The sequence below is a fragment of the Phocoena sinus genome, chromosome 21 (genome assembly GCF_008692025.1).
Source record: "Phocoena sinus isolate mPhoSin1 chromosome 21, mPhoSin1.pri, whole genome shotgun sequence".
Classification (NCBI taxonomy): domain Eukaryota; kingdom Metazoa; phylum Chordata; class Mammalia; order Artiodactyla; family Phocoenidae; genus Phocoena; species Phocoena sinus.
In genome coordinates, this window is record NC_045783.1 from 18,999,889 (window position 1) to 19,016,297 (window position 16,409).

Below are 16,409 nucleotides of genomic sequence, written 5' to 3' on the forward strand. Positions count from 1 at the left end.
CACCCTATTCACACAATGTAGAATTTTATAGTCCATTAGCCAGCATGTCTTTCATGCTATTCTGGTAACTCCAGTCAGCACTGAACTGCTCCTGATGCTTTTCTGCCACCAGATAGAGCTGGAACAAGAAATGATCCAACCAGGGCATAATCAGAAGAGCTGCCAAGGGGATCTATCCATTCCTTTCTACCCAGACTATTATTTTCTGAACTTATATTAGGACCCAATCACCACCTAACTGGTCAGAATATTTAAATATTAGGTTCTGGGATAAACCAAATGTTCTCTTCTGTGACATCTACAGGGTGGTTTTGAGGGGTGGGAATCAGTAGCTATTAGTTCACTATCTTATCATGAATTAGACCTTTCATCACCCCCAGCCCCCAGTAAATACATATTGCACAATTTACGATTAATTTCAGAGTATCTATCCTGGGATCATTGTAGAACATATATGTTTTTTTTTTTTTAATTCTCTAAGCCTTTATTGCATCTCTATTTTATAAAGAATGCAAACACATAGGCTTCTTGAAAATTGAGATATATGATTGATTATTGTATTTTTCCAAATATCTGCCAAAGTTCTTTGAGCATAATAAGTACACCATAAAAGTTATCTGATTTAAGGGACATCTTCAACATAACTGAAATTCAAAAGATAGCTTTCACACAAGGACAAAATGTATGGAAATTCATGCCACCTCAGATATGCCACCTAGGTTTTTTTTGCCTATGAGAAAGATATTCTCTATCATGCGGTTTCTGAATGAAATGTTTCCATGGCTATTATAGCTTGAATTATCTCCATTTTATTAGTTTTAAAGGCCCAGGGCTTCCCTGGTGGCGCAGTGGTTGAGAGTCCGCCTGCCGATGCAGGGGACACAGGTTCGTGCCCCGGTCCGGGAAAATCCCACATGCCGCGGAGCGGCTGGGCCCGTGAGCCGTGGCCGCTGAGCCTGCGCGTCCAGAGCCTGCGCTACGCAACGGGAGAGGCCACAACAGTGAGAGGACCGCGTACCGCAAAACAAAACAAAACGCCCAGTGTGGAAATCTAGTGTAAACTTCCTTCACTGCAATGTTGGAGAGTTATACTCTCCAATTCCTTTACGATCTAAAACAACCTCACTACATACTGAGCCCAGAAAATGCAGTCATAAACTCAGTTTTTGGAGAAGAGGTAATATTATCTAGGGTTTAGAGTTTTAAGACATGGGTTTTCTGTAATCACATTTTTGCTTTAAGAAAAACCAGTAGGGGAATTTCAAGATGTCAATCCAAGATAATGGACTAAAAATGGGATGTGAGAGAAAAAGTAGGGTCTAGGATAATTCAAAGATTTGGGCCATTTGTAAAATTAAATTAAAATTAATGATCACCCACATGCCTGGTGGAAAACTTGCAGATTTTGTACTATACTGTATCAAATCAACCATATGTATTTTTGTTCCTAGGATCTAGGTAGCTAAATACAACTAGAGACAATTATATGAGATAAAAGCCTCCCATTATGAATGCACAATTATTGACTCTGAAAACTGCTTATTATATTTCTTTAGTTAGATCAGTTTTACACTTCCTGCTATGACAATTAGGGCTAAGCATAGTGGGGTATCTAGCCCCAGTTTGGGTCTTAGTTATCGTGTAATCAGGATATGCTAAAGTCACTTTGGTAGTCTATTTTTACTCTGATTATGGCTTTTTACAGCTTAATTAAGATTTAACTTTATTTTTTATTACTCTTTAACACGATTTTCGCCGTATGACTGCGGTGGCTGGCGCGAAATTTACCAACCCTAATTAATATGGCTTAGTCGAACTTTCGTTTATGGCTTAATTTTTATCACTGCCATCTCCCATGAGAGTGTGGTTGGTCAAGATGTTCTGAGCTACTGGCATAGGGCGCTTGATACCTGCTTCTTTTAATCTTAGTGATTAGAGGGCATCCTCAGCAGAGTGCGGAAACTGGCACGTGTAATTCTATTAAAAATTAATAGAAAGGCTGGGACCAAACCTGTGTGTTTATGGGGCTAGGAAGCCCATCTAGGCATTTTCAGTGCCTTGCTTTAGAGGTTGTTTAAGCTACATCAACTTGCTGTGTACCAGTGGTATTTATATGGCTGTATTGTGCAGTTTGTGTCGGATTTAGTATTAAATTTTTGATAAAATGGCTAATGAATCGAGGGGAGATGTCAGTCTATATGGGTGGTGAATAAGTAGTTTATTGGTATGATGGGGGTGTTTTTGAGGTTAATCTGTTTTGTTTTGTTTTGCGGTACGCGGGCCTCTCACTGTTGTAGCCTCTCCCGTTGCGGAGCACAGGCTCCGGACGCGCAGGCTCAGCGGCCATGGCCCACAGGCCCAGCCGCTCCGCGGCATGTGGGATCTTCCCGGACCGGGGCACGAACCCGTGTCCCCTGCATCGGCAGGCATACTCTCAACCACTGCGCCACCAGGGAAGCCCGAGGTTAATCTGTTTTGATGGGTGTTTGTTTTAGATAGGAGAGGGGAGACTGGAATGCTATGTCTATTGTACGTGTATACACGTATAATATTGTTATATCCTGTAACCACTGGCTGAATTACGCACCATGAATTGTTGATGCTGGTAAATAATTTTCAGTTGAAGTCCATCTACAATTTGCTTGACTGTGTTAAGACCTTTTAAGGTCATAGCTGTGTCCAAGTATCCCCCCTAAAAATTAAAAAATGCCAAATGCATGAAATCACAGTTATTTGTGAGCCTGGGCTGATTAGTCATTAGTCCATCGAGATGTTTTATTTAAGGGGAAAGAGTGAGTGATTTTAGGTGAGATGGCCCTGAAGTAAGAACCAAGTGTCTGGTAAAGTTCCTCAATGGAAGCCCCCACAAGTTATGGGCCCAGAGTGAGAAGAGGGGTACCTGCCAAGCAGGTTGATGGTTTTACGTGACCTGGTGATTAAGTTCGTGGTCTAATGGACAGGATATGCATGTTGTCTAGAATTGATTTGACTTAATGTACCATGTACGATTGATAATCTATATGTACTATGTAATACTAATAAGATGTACATACTTATAAGCATGGGGTAGATAGTGTAATGTACAATTATACATATAATGTACTATGTACATAAAGACGTATGTACTTATTAATGTGGTAATAGAAGTATGCGTGATGTACATAGTAGTTTGTGATAAAATGGGCTGTTTTGGTACTGATATAGTACTTAACAATTCTGTAAATGTCTTATAATTTCAGGGAATAGTTTAAGTTGAATTTCAGCTTTGGGTGCTGGCGGCGAAGCTTGGGGCTTCTTCCTTGAGTCTTAGGGAGGTGTGTTGTTCTCCTCTTCCAGTTTACAAGAGCAGGGTAATATGATATACTACAAAGACTCTTCATTTCAGGAGATTGTTTTCAATGATGCTAGTTACTGGTATTAGTACTAGAATTAAAAGAAAGTATAAAATAGATGTGAGTTGGCCGACAATGATGAAGGAGTGTTCTACAGGTTGTCCTCCAATCCATGTTAGTGTTAGTAGGTCTGCCCCTAGCACTCAAAATATAAATTGGCTAAGGGGTTGGAATGCTATGCTTCATTGTATGGATGTGTGGAGTATTGGGATAAATGCTAGAATTAGGATTGAGAGTAATAGGGCTAAGACTCCTCCTAGTTTGTTTGGGATTGATCGTAGAATTGCATACGCAAATAGAAAATATCACTGTGGTTTAATATGCAGTGGTGTGTTGAGTGGCTTTGCTGAGGTGTAGTTGTCAGGGTCTCCTAGCAAGTCGGGTAAAAATAGGACTAGTATTAGGCTAGGATTAGTAGTACAGTGCCTAGGATGTCTGGTTGTGTGATAGGGGTGGAATGGAATTTTGTCTGTGTCGGATGGGATTCCTGTGGGGTTGTTGGGTCCTGTTTCATGGAGAAATAGTAGGTGGACAGCTGCTAGCACTGTGATGATAAAGGGGAGGATAAAATGAAAAGCAAAGAATGGCGTGAGTGTTGCTTTGTCTACAGAAAAGCCACCTCAGATCCATTCGACAAGAGTGGTGCCAATATATGGGATTGCTGAGAGCAGGTTTGTAATGACTGTTGCCCCTCAGAAAGACATTTGTCCTCATGGTAGTACATAGCCTATAAATGTAGTAGCTATAACTGAAAGTAGTAGAATAATTCCGATGTTTCATGTTTCTAGAAAGGCACAGGACTCATAATAAAGGCCACGTCCTACGTGAATGTAAAGGCACATAAAGAATACGGAAGCTCCGTTTGCATGTATATATCGAAAGATCCACCGGTATTTAACATCTCGATAGATGTGTGCTACTGATAAGAAGGCAGTCGCTGTGTCTGGTGTGTAATGTATTGCTAGGAATAAGCCTGTTAGCATTTGCAGGATCAGGCAAATTCCTAGTAAGAGCCAAAATTTCATCATGATGAATTTTTTAAAATTTATTTATTTTTGACTGTGCTGGGTCTTCGTTGCTGCGCGCGGGCTTTCTCTAGTTGTGGTGAGTGGGGCTACTCTTCATTGCGGTGCACGGACTTCTCATTGTGGTGGCTTCTCTTGTTGCGGAGCACAGGCTCTAGGTGTATGGGCTTCAGTAGTTTTGGCACACAGGCTCAGTAGTTGTGGCCCACGGGCTCTAGAGCACAGGCTCAGTAGTTGTGGTGCACGGGCTTAGTGGCTTCGTGGCATGTTGGATCCTCCCGGACTAGGGATCGGACCTGTGTCCCCTGCATTGGCAGGCAGATTCTTAATCACTTGCACCACCAGGGAAGGCCCATGATGAAATGTTTGATGGGGTTGGGAGGTCAATAAGTGCATTGTTATTAGTGGGTGTGTTTTGGGGATGTTGGTCGTTGGTGTTCTTATAGTTGAATGACAGCGATGATTTTTCATGTCGTGGCTGAGATCCGTGTGAGAATGATGATGACATATTTTGTATTTATTTTAAATGTTTTTTTTGGGGGGGTTTTTTTTGCAGTACGTGGGCCCCTCACTGCTGTGGCCTCTCCCGTTGAGGAGCACAGGCTCCGGACGCGCAGCCTCAGCGGCCATGGCTCACGGGCCCAGCCGCTCCACGGCATGAGGGATCTTCCCAGACCGGCGCATGAACCCATGTCCCCTGCATCGGCAGGTGGACTCTCAACCACTGCGCCACCAGGGAAGCCCCGTGTATTTATTTTAAGTGTTATTTTTGTGATCAGTTTTGCAGGGTTTTCTTCAAAACCTTCACCTATTTATGGGGGGCTCTGGGTTGATTGTGAGTGGTGGTGTTGGATGTGGGATCGTGTTGAACTTTGGTGGTTCATTTTTAGGTCTGATAGTGTTTTTGATTCATTTGTGTGTGGGGGGGAGGATATTAGTTGTGTTTGGCTTTATCATGGCTCTGTCCACTGAGGTTTGGGTTTCTAATAAGACTGTCTTGGGGGCGTTTCTTTCAGGGTTGACAATGGAGTTTTTGATGGTATTATATATTTTAAAGCATGAGGAGGTGGAAGTTGTGTTTAACTTCAGTGGGTTGGGAGACTGAGTTATTTATGATGCTGGTGACTAGCTTTTTTAGTGAGGAGGCTATGGGGATGGCGGCGTTGTATAGTTACGGTACCTGGCTGGTGATTGTTACTGGCTGGTCGCTGCTCGTTGGTGTCGTGGTTATTATGGAGATTACTCATGATAATGAAATAGAAGCACGCCAAGGGTGAGAGTGATAAGGAATGATAGGAAGTATAGTTTGATAAGGCCTGTTGGGCTTGAGATTGGCATGGAGAACTTTAGTTGAGTAAGGGATATGGTTTTTGGTAAAATGTTTTCTGGTCAGATTAAGCCCAAAAGAGAGGATGCTGGTTTTTAGCTTATTGATAGGTTTAGGTAAGGAGGTAGACGATGCATGATGGTGGGGAAATATCCTAAGAGACTAGAGAATTTAAGGGTGTTTGAGGGGTGGATAAGTTTTAAGTTCTGTGTGTTAAGGTTAACGTTGAGTGCCAATGCGAAACCTAGGATGGTCACTGCAAGGGCAGTTAGCAGTTAGTTCTAGATGTAAGGGTATGGTTATTACCAGGACTGTGGCTGGGGGGATGTTGTTGGAGATAATGAATCCAGCAGGCACTTCCAATTAGTAGGCATTTGATGGAGTTAATTAAGAGGGGGTTGTTTTCACTGATAGAGGCTGGGGGAGAAGCCAGGTTGTCCTAATAGAGCGAAGAGAATGTGGGTACTATAGGCAGCTGTGAGGGAGGCGGCAGTTAGACTCATTAACAGGGCTAAAGCGTTGGTATAAGACGTGTTAGCAGCTCCAATGATCAAGTCTTTAGAATAGAAGCCGGCGAGGAAAGGCATTCCTGTCTACGCCAGACACCCGATAATAAGGGCTGTTGTGAAGGGTAAAGCCTTGAAAAGGCCTCCTGTGTGTCGAATATGTGGTTCATCGTTCGGGCTGTGACTAATGGATCCGGAGCATAAGAATAGCATGGCCTTAAAAAAAAAACGTGTGCAGATGTGTAAGAATGCTACATAGGGTTGGTTGATTCCAATTATTACTATTATTCAGCCTAATTGGCTTGAAGTGGAGAAAGCGATAATTTTTTTAATGTCATTTTGGGTGAGAGTACATATAGCTGTGAATAGGGTGGTGAGGGCTCCTAAGCACAGCGATATTGCTGGAGTAAGTTTGTTGTTTTCTCTTAAAGGGTAAAATCGAATAAGTAGGAAGACTCCTGCCACAACTATTGTGCTTGAGTGGAGCAGGGCTGATACAGGGGTGAGGCCCTCTATTGCTGAGGGGAGTCAAGAGTGGAGTCCAAATTGGGCTGATTTTCCGGCTGCAGCTAGTACAAGTCCTATAAGGGGGAGGTTTGAGGGATTTAGGTCGAGTATAAAAATTTGTTGCAGGTCTCCTGTGTTTGAGTTAAACAGGAATCATGCTATTGATATAATGAACCCGATATCCCCAGTGAGGTTATATAGGATTGCTTGGAGGGCAGCTGTGTTTGCGTCTGCTCGCCCAATCACCACACAATAAGCAGGAAGGATATAATTCCAACCCCCTCCCATCCAATAAATAGTTGGAAGAGGTTATTGACAGTAACAAGGATTAGCATGGTAATGAGGAAGTAGAGTAGGTGCTTGAAGAACCGGTTAATGTAAGGGTCTAAGTGTAGGTACCATATTGAGAACTCCATAATGGACCACGTAACAGATAATGCTACTGGTGTGAATATTATTGAGAAGTAATCTATTTTGAAGCTAAGTGTTAATTTAAGGGTTTGGACAGTGATTCAATGTCAGTTTGAAATAACTATTTCTTGGCCTGTGTGGAGGAATATTATTGTTGGAACTAGGCTGGTAATAAAAGCATATGAGACCGTATTTTTTTTTTTTTACAAATGATGGATATTTGTCACTTTTGTAGAAATCCGTGTCAGTTATTATAATTGGGATGATTGGTATAAGTAGTGTGACCAGAGCAAAAAAGGAAAATAGGTTTATTATTTTTACTTGGAGTTGCACCAATTTTTTGGCTCCTAAGACCAATGGATAGCTACTATCCTTTAAAAGCCTGAAAAAGCCATACTGTTAGGCATGAGGACCTGAATTAGCAGTTTTTGCAATACTTTCTCAGTAAATAAGAAGTCTCAGTCTTCTGTTACTAGATTCACAATCTATTGTGTTTTTTAAACTGTATTTACAATACAGGGGGCCTAGGATGATTTTGGGATTTAGTGACAAGAGTAGGAAGGGTAGAATGGGGGGGGCTCTAAGGGCATTTTCTCATGTAAAAAAGAGTGTAATGTTATTAATATGGGGTGTGTATTTACCATGTTGTGTCATAATTAGTATACATATGGAATATAGGGCTGTAATTACAATGTTAGTTCCTATTAAGATAATGGTAAAATTTGATCATGAGAAGGTTGATATAACTACTAACAGTTCTCCGATTAGATTAATAGTTGGGGGTGGGGCTAAGTTTGTCAGGCTCGCCAGTAGTCCTCGAGTGACTATTAGTGGGAGGAGGGTTTGTAGGCCTCGGGCTAAGATTGTAGTTCGGCTGTGGACTCGCTCACAGTTTGAGTTTGCTAGGCAGAATAATATAGATGACGTGAGGCCGTGGGCTATTATTAAAGCGGTGGCTCCTATGTAACTTCAAGGAGTCTGGATGAGAATAGCTGCGCTATCAACTGCTATGTGGCTGACGGAAGAATATGCAATAAGTGATTTTAGGGCTGTTAGGCGCAGAGAGATTGAACTGGTTATGCTTATCCCTCATAAAGAGAGCATAAGGAAAGCGTATGCTATGAATTCGGTCAGGGGGTTGAGTATTGCTGTAATTTGTAGCACGCTGTAGCCCCCGAGTTTTAGTACCACGGCTGCAAGGACTATAGAGCCTGCGATGGGGGCTTCTACGTGTGCTTTGGGTAGTCAAAGGTGGAGGCCATAGAGGGGTATTTTTACCATAAAGGCTATTATGCAGGCTAGTCATATAAAGACGTTGGATCAGGAGTTGGGTACTGCTTGGATTCAATATTGGACTACTAGGAAATTCAGAGAACCTGTGGTGTTTTGCATATATGCTAATACCACTAACAGCGGAAGTGATCCGTTTAGTGTATAGAACAGAAAATAGAGCCCTGCACTGAGGCTTTCTGTTTGGTTGCCTCATCGAGTAATGATGATGGGTGTAGGAAGTAGTGTGTCCTCGAATAATGTAAAATAGAATTAGTTCTGTGGCGGTAAATGTTATGGTTAAAAATATTCGCAATATGATTAGCATAGTGACGTATAGTTTTTTTCAGGTCAGCGATTCTTTGAGCAGGTGAGATTGACTACTAATATCAGAGGTAAGAGTCATATTATCAAGATCAGTAGTGGTGCAGATTAGGGAGTCGGAAAAGAATATTAATGAGAAATTAAGGCTACTATCATTAAACTGGTTAAGAAGAAGGCTTGTGAGGCTAATTAGCAGGCTACGGGTTGTAACGTTAATTCAAATTATATTATTTTTTGATAATCAAGTCAGGGGTATTAGTATAATCGTAGGGATAATACATTTTAGCATTGGAGTAAGTTAAGGTTTTGTACGTAGTCGGTGCCTATAATTTCTTCTTCCAACAGGACTACCATCACCTCTTGCCAGGACTATGGCCTCCTAACTGGTCTTCCCAATTCTACTTTCGCTTCTCTCAAGTGAACTCTTCGTGTACAGCTACGGTGAGCTTTATTTTTTTAACTTTTTATTAAAGTATACCATACATGCACAAAAGTTCACATATTATGTGTGCTATTTCATAAATTTTCATAAACCAAAAACACCCACAGAGTCATTACCAAGTCAAGAAAGAGAACATTGCTGGCCCACGGGAGCTTGCCCTGTTCTCTCTTCCAGTCACCAGCCAGCCGCTGCCAAGAGCAAATACTTTTGTGACATCCACCAGCATATATAGTTTTGTCTGTTTGTGCTTTATATAAATGGATTCTTGGAGAAGCATTCTTTGTTCACTGGGAATTTTTCCTTTTTTCACTGAGAATTATGGTTGTAAATTTAGTCCATGTTGTTGTGTGTAGTTGTTGTATAGTCTATTGTTGTGTGAATATACTAATATACACATATTAACCTATAAATACCCATTTATGTGGTGGGCATTTGGTTAGTTTCCAATTTAGGTCTATCACACAATTGAGCTGCCATCAACATTTCTGTTGATAACTTTTCATGAACATGTGTATGCCTTGCTATTGCATAAGTACCTAAAAGTGAACTAGATAATGCATGTGTTCAGGTTTACTATATACTTCCAAATAACTTACCAAACTTTTGTACCAATTTACACTAACAAACAGTATATAAATGAGAGCTACAGTTGCTTCAAGTGTTTGTCAGCACTGTATATGGTCAGTCTGTTTTTTAAACCTTTTTTAAAATTCTTGAGGATGTGGAGTTGAATCTCATTGTGATTTAAATTTGCATTTCCCTGAAAACTAATGAAGTTGAGCACATTTTCGTATGGTTATTGGATGCCTGAATTTCTTATTTTGTGAACTTCTCATTTTTCTATTGAGTTGACTGACTTTCCTTATTGATTTGGAGGAGTTCTTTGAGTACGCATTCTTTGTCAGACATATGTATTGCAAATATCTGCTCCCACTCTGTGCATTGCCTTTTCAATCTCTTAATGGTGACTTTCTAGAAACAAAATTTCTAAATTTTAATATAGTCCAATGTACCATTTTTTAAAATTTATGGTAAATATTTTCTGTTTTTTGAAAGAAATATGGGCCTACTCCAAAGTCACATTTTTCTTTTTCCTCTAAATGCTTTGTTGTTTTACCTATTACACTTAGATCTATCTAAGAATTGATTTTTATGTTTGGTGTGAGGAAGGGATCAAGATAAATTTGTCTTACATATGGATATCAAATTATTCAACACCATTTGTTGAAAAGACAGACTTTCCGCCACTGCATTGAAATGTTACCTTTTTCGTAAATTAGATCAGCCTATATGTGGGGGTCATTTCTATAGTCAGCTTATCTGTCTTGGATCCAATACTACATTGTCTTAATCACCATGCTTTATAATAAATCTGATTCTTGATATTCGGTACTATTCATATTCCATCTGTTAATCCTTCTTCAGTATTGCAGGACTATTTTTGTACCTTTGCATTCTATATAAATTTTAGAATCAGTCAATCAATTTCTTTAGAGAAAACACTGGAATTTTTATGGGGATTGCACTGAATCTATTAAGTCGTTTTGGATTAAATCTTTCACTACAAGAATATGATATAATCTTTCATGTATTTAGTTATACTTTAATTTTTCTCAGCAGTGTTTTGCCATGTTAACTAAAGATGTCTTGCACATCCTTTGCTCGATTTATTCCTAAATATTTGATTTTGTAAACTGAAGTATAGTTGACTTACAATATTATATTAGTTTCAGGTAAACAACATAGTAATTTGGTATTTTTATAGATTATACTTTATAGAAAGCTATTTTAAAATATTGACTATATTTCCTACACTGTACATTACATCCTTGTAACTTATTTATTTTATTACCTAGTAGTTTGTATCTCCTAATCCCCTTCACCTATTTTGCCCCTCTCCCCTCTGGTAACCACAAGTAACCATAAGTTTTTTCTCTGTATCTGTGAGTCTGTTTCTGTTTTATTACATTTGTTCCTTTGTTTTACTTTTTAGATTCCACATATAAGTGAAAACATACAGTATTTGTCTTTCTCTGCCTGACTTATTTCACTAAGCATAATACCCTCCAGGCCCATCCATGTTGTTGCATATGGCAAAATTTTATTCTTTTTTTATGGGAGATTAATGTTCTACTATATTTATATATGCCACATCTTTTTTATCCATTTATCTGTTGATGGACAGTTAGGTTGCTTCCATATCTTGGCTATTATAAATATTGCTGCTATGAATATTGGGATGCATATATCTTTTCAAATTAGTGTTTTAATTTTCTTCAGATAAATACCTAGGAGTGGAATTTAAATCATATAGTAGTTCTATTTTTAATTTTTTGAGAAACCCCCATAGTGTTTTCCATAGTGGCTGCACCAATTTACATTTCCACCAACAGTTCATGAGGGTTCCCTTTTCTCCACAACTGTTGTTATTTCTTGGTTTTTCTGATGATTTCTGACAGGTGTGAGATGATATCTCATTGTGGTCCTGACTTGCATTTCCCTGGTGATCAGTGATGTTGAGTTTCTTTTCCTATGCCTGTTGGCCATCCACATGTCTTCTTTGGAAAAATGCCTATTCAGTTCCTCTGCCCATTTTTAAATCATTTTTTTTTTTAGAGTTGTATGAGTTCTTTATATATTTTGGATATTAACCCCTTACCAGACATATCCTTTGCAAATAACTTCTCCCAATCAGTAGGTTGCCTTTTCATTTTGTTGATAGTTTCCTTTGCTGTACAAAAGGTGTTAAGTTTGATTAGGTCTCATTTGTTTATTATTGCTTTTGTTTCCCTTGCCTGAAGAGACAGATCCAAAAAGAATATTTCTAAGACCATCATCAAAGAGCATACTGACTAAGTTTTCTTCTAGGAGTTTTATGGTTTTATGGTTTCAGTTCTTTCGTTTATGTCTTTAATCCATTTTTAGTTTATTTTTGTATATAGTGTGAGAATATTTTCTAGTTTCAGTCTTTTACATGCAGCTGTCCAGTTCTCCCAACACTGCTTATTGAAGAGACTGTCCTTTCCCCATTATATATTCTTGCCTCTTTTGCCATAGATTAATTGACCGTATATGCATGGGTTTATTTCTGGGCTTTCCATTCTGTTTCATTAATCCATGTGTCTGTTTTTGTGCCAGTACCATACTGTAGCATTGTAGTATAGTTTGAAATCAGGGAGCGTGATAGCTCCAGCTTTGTTCTTCTTTCTCAAGAAGATGTTTTGGCTGTTTGGGGTCTTTTGTGGTTCCACATGTAGTATGGGATTATTTATTCTAGTTCTGTGAAAAATGTCATGGGTATTTTGATAAGGATTGCATTAAATCTATTGATTGCTTTGGGTTGTATGGACATTTTAACATTAATTCCTCCAATCCATAAACACAGATATCTTTGCATTCAGTGGTATCAGCTTCAGTTTTCTTCATCAGTGTCTTATAGTTTTCAGAATACAGGTTTCCACCTCCTTGGTTAAATTTATTCCCAGGTAGTTTATTTTATATTTTTGGATTTGATTATAAATGAGATTGTTTAACTAGTATTAGAAGTCCTAGGCTATTAGAACTAATACATAAATTCAATAAATTTGCAGGGTACAATTTTAATATACAGAAATTTGTTGCATTTCTGTACACTAATAGTTAACTCAGAGAAATCAAGAAATATTTGATTTTTTAGTGTTGTCATTCCTGGTTTCTTTTTATAGTTTCCTTTTCTTTATGGCTGGCATATAGAAATACAATTGAGTTTTTATATTGACTTATATCCTGTAACCTTGATAAATTCATTTGTTCTAATATTGTGTCTGTATATTCTTTTGAATTTCTCGAGTACTCTGTCATCTGTGAATAGTTACATATGCATTTCTTGCTTTCCAAAATAATACCTGTTGTTTTATCTTTTTGCCTTATTGCACTATGATCTTCAGTATAATGTTAAGTAGAAGTGGTGGTAGTGGGTATTCTTGTCTCATTCCTGACCTCAGGAAAAACTTTTTTATGTTCACCACTGATTATGTTGCTCGCTGAAGATTTTTATGGATAGTTTTATTAAATTAAGGATATTTTCCTATTGCAAGTTTATTAAAAGTTTTATCATGAATGGGTGATAAATTTTGTCAAATGTGTTTTCTGAATCAGTCAAGATACTCAGTTTTTTTCCTTATTGTGTACATTTGATTAACATACATTGCTTGGTTTTTATAATCTTTAGTGACCTTTACATACTTTAAGTAAACCTCACTTGGTCATGGTATCTTATCCTTTTAATACTGCTAGGACTTCCCTGGTTGTCCAGTGGTTAAGACTGTGCTTCCACTGAATGGGGCATGGGTTTGATCCCTGGTTGGGGAAGTTTTGCATGCTGTGCAGTGTGGCCAAAAAAAAAATATATATATATATGCTGCTAGATTCTGTTGGTAATAATTAAAGGCTTTTATGAGATAGAGTGGTCAGTAATTTGCCTTTATTAAGATATCTTTTTTAAATTCTTGAATTAGTTATACTGGTCTCATAAGATGATTAAAAATTGTTCATTTTTTTCTGTTCAATGGAAGAGTTTGTGACATTGTTATTGTGTGATATTCTGTGATATTACTTTCTAATATATGTGGAAGAATTCATCAGGAAAGCCACTTGGGCCTGGAGCTTTCCTTACAGGAAGTATTTTTAAACAATATATTCAAGTCTTTAATAGAACTATTCAGATTTCCTACTTCTTTTTGTCACCTACAGTAACTTGAATTTAACAATTTTGTTTAAACTATTAAATAATCAACGTGAAGTATTTGTAATACTTATAATTGTGGGATATAGATGAGGGAGGTTTAAAAAATAAAACTATGATTATGTTAAATATTTCAGTGATATTTCTGGCTCTTAATTAAAGATCACACTGTTATCTTGTCCGAAAGGCTATGCTTAATACCGCCCTAATTCCTTTGTTGGTCTTTTCTGGTGCTACTCTCTTGCCTCTGCTCATGGATTTCTAGTCAAAATGAGCATTTGTCTGTTTTTTAAACATTACATTCTTCATCTTTTCATGTTGTCCTGGAACATGCTATTTTTCCTACCAGCATGTTTTTTCTTATGACACTCCCTTTATGTAGTCAACACTCATAGTTATCTTTCAGGGTTCATCTCAAGCATCACTTTCTCAAATATATATTCTTAACACTCATGTAGTTCCCTCTCCCAGTGAATCAGAAAATCTGGTGATGACTTCTAGAATTTGCACTTTTAAGAGTTCCTCAGGTACTTCTGTATTCTGAAGTTTGAGGGTCTCTGGTTTAGTACTTGGATTGGGAAAAGCATATCCACATAAAAGTGTCTGGTTACTAATATTGGACATGGAGCAAAATAAGGTACCATTTGGAGGGTAAAGAAACATCTTGTACATGCTTTCTGGGCTTTCTGTTCATCCTTTGAGTGATTCCTTTTATCTTTTGCTAATGAACACTGGGTCATAAGGAGCCTAGTATGAGGGACAGCAACTTGTACAACCCGTGTAGGGTCTCTGAGAGGTATATATTGTGCCAGAAAGAGCACAACCTTTAGATTAACGAGAAAAACTCAGCACTAGTAAGCCCTACTCTGCCAGTCTTACAGGGTCATTGTTAGAATCAAATGAAGAAAATGTGAATAAGCTTTGTGAACTACAAATGGAAGGTCAACCACAGATAAATAAACAATAAAAATCTAACTCCTCTTGAAGCCGTTAGAGAGCTGAGATTACAGAACAGTCAAATTGCCTGTAATCTAAGGAAAGACAGACACCTTCAAGGAGGCCAAGTGAGGACCAGCCTCAGAAACAGAGAAATCAGCTGAATTTATAGGCTCTTCTCCATGGTCCCAATAAGATACTAATAACAAAGACTGGGAGCAGAGTGAGAGTCAAGGGGTCTCCCTTCGGGTGTGTGTCTAGAGAGGTGAAACAGCCTCTGTAGGAAAGGCTTGAAGGCCTCACTGTGTCCTTCTTACCTACCTGCCTCCCCAGGGGCAAAGCTGCCAATGGGCTCAGTTTAGATCAGCTCACCTCCTGCTGGCTGGGCTCTGTGGCCAGGGGGTGATTAACTTTAACATTGTATCTGTGATATAATAAAGTATATTTGACCTTTGTCCCTGGTTTCTGGCACAGAGCTACAAAAATCATTGCAATCTCCTGTGTGCTCTTTCTTTGTTTCTCTCTCTCCCCCTATCATGTGTACACGTAGTGAGAAGGTGACCAGAAAGAGAGCTCTTAATAGTAACCAAATCAGCTGGCACATTTATCTCTGACTTTCCAGCCTCTAGAACTGTGAGAAGATATTTTTTTTTTTCTTTCAGCCATTCAGCCTATGGTTTTTGTTAGAGCAGCCCTAGGAGACTAGGAGACCTGGGGACCACACTTGCATCTGGTGTCTGAAGTAGGAACAGTCTTGTGAAGGACTATGCCCTCAATTTGTGGATGTCTGCCTTTATAACTTTTAAACTGCTTTCAGTTCCGTTGTCTGCATCCTCAGCTATATCCCTAGCGCCTAGAACAATACTGACACATCGTAGATGCTCGATAAATACTCGTGGACTCAATCAATGAATGAACCAATAGCCTTCTTTTCAGAAAACTGATGTGTAAGTGCCATCAGAGTTTAAAAAAATATTTTCCTAGAAATTTTTTCTAGGAATTTTTCTAGTATTACATACTTGCTAGTTAGACTTAATCCCGATATAATACGGGGTCTTCTCAGTTCATTAAATGTCAGTAGGACTGCCTCCAATCCCCCAATTTCACAGTTTGGCAAAGCTCTAAAATCTTCTTCCTTCTAAAAAATTGTGCTAATTTATATTAACTATATTTATATAGTTTATATAAGGTTCCCCTCAATTTCCATCCCTTTTTCAATATGCATGCTTTCTGTTGTATCTCATCCTGCCCCCTTATGTAACACTTATTCCCATTTATCAGTACACTGGCCCCCCCCATACCAAGCATTTTGTAAACTTAATAACTTACATAGATTTGGGGGTAGAGGTCAGAGAGCGTCACAGGACACAGCAGGTCATCCTTTTCCTTGCGCTTGTTCCTCTCCATCCTCCCGCCCTCTGACTTCCTGATACCAGGTCGGGCCCATACCCCAGAGACTCGTTTACCCAAGTGGTCTAATCAAGGCATTTTCCAAACAAAGGCAGCTTGATCCCTAAGTCTCCTTTTCCCTACCAGCTTTGAGAACT

The 16,409-nt window shown here is 38.8% G+C and overlaps 1 pseudogene; it reads right to left on the reverse strand.

The window, feature by feature from the left end:
- Positions 1-5,656: 5,656 nt before the first annotated feature.
- LOC116746694 lies at positions 5,657-16,269 on the reverse strand (annotated as a pseudogene).
- Between the last annotated feature and the right edge of the window lie 140 nt (positions 16,270-16,409).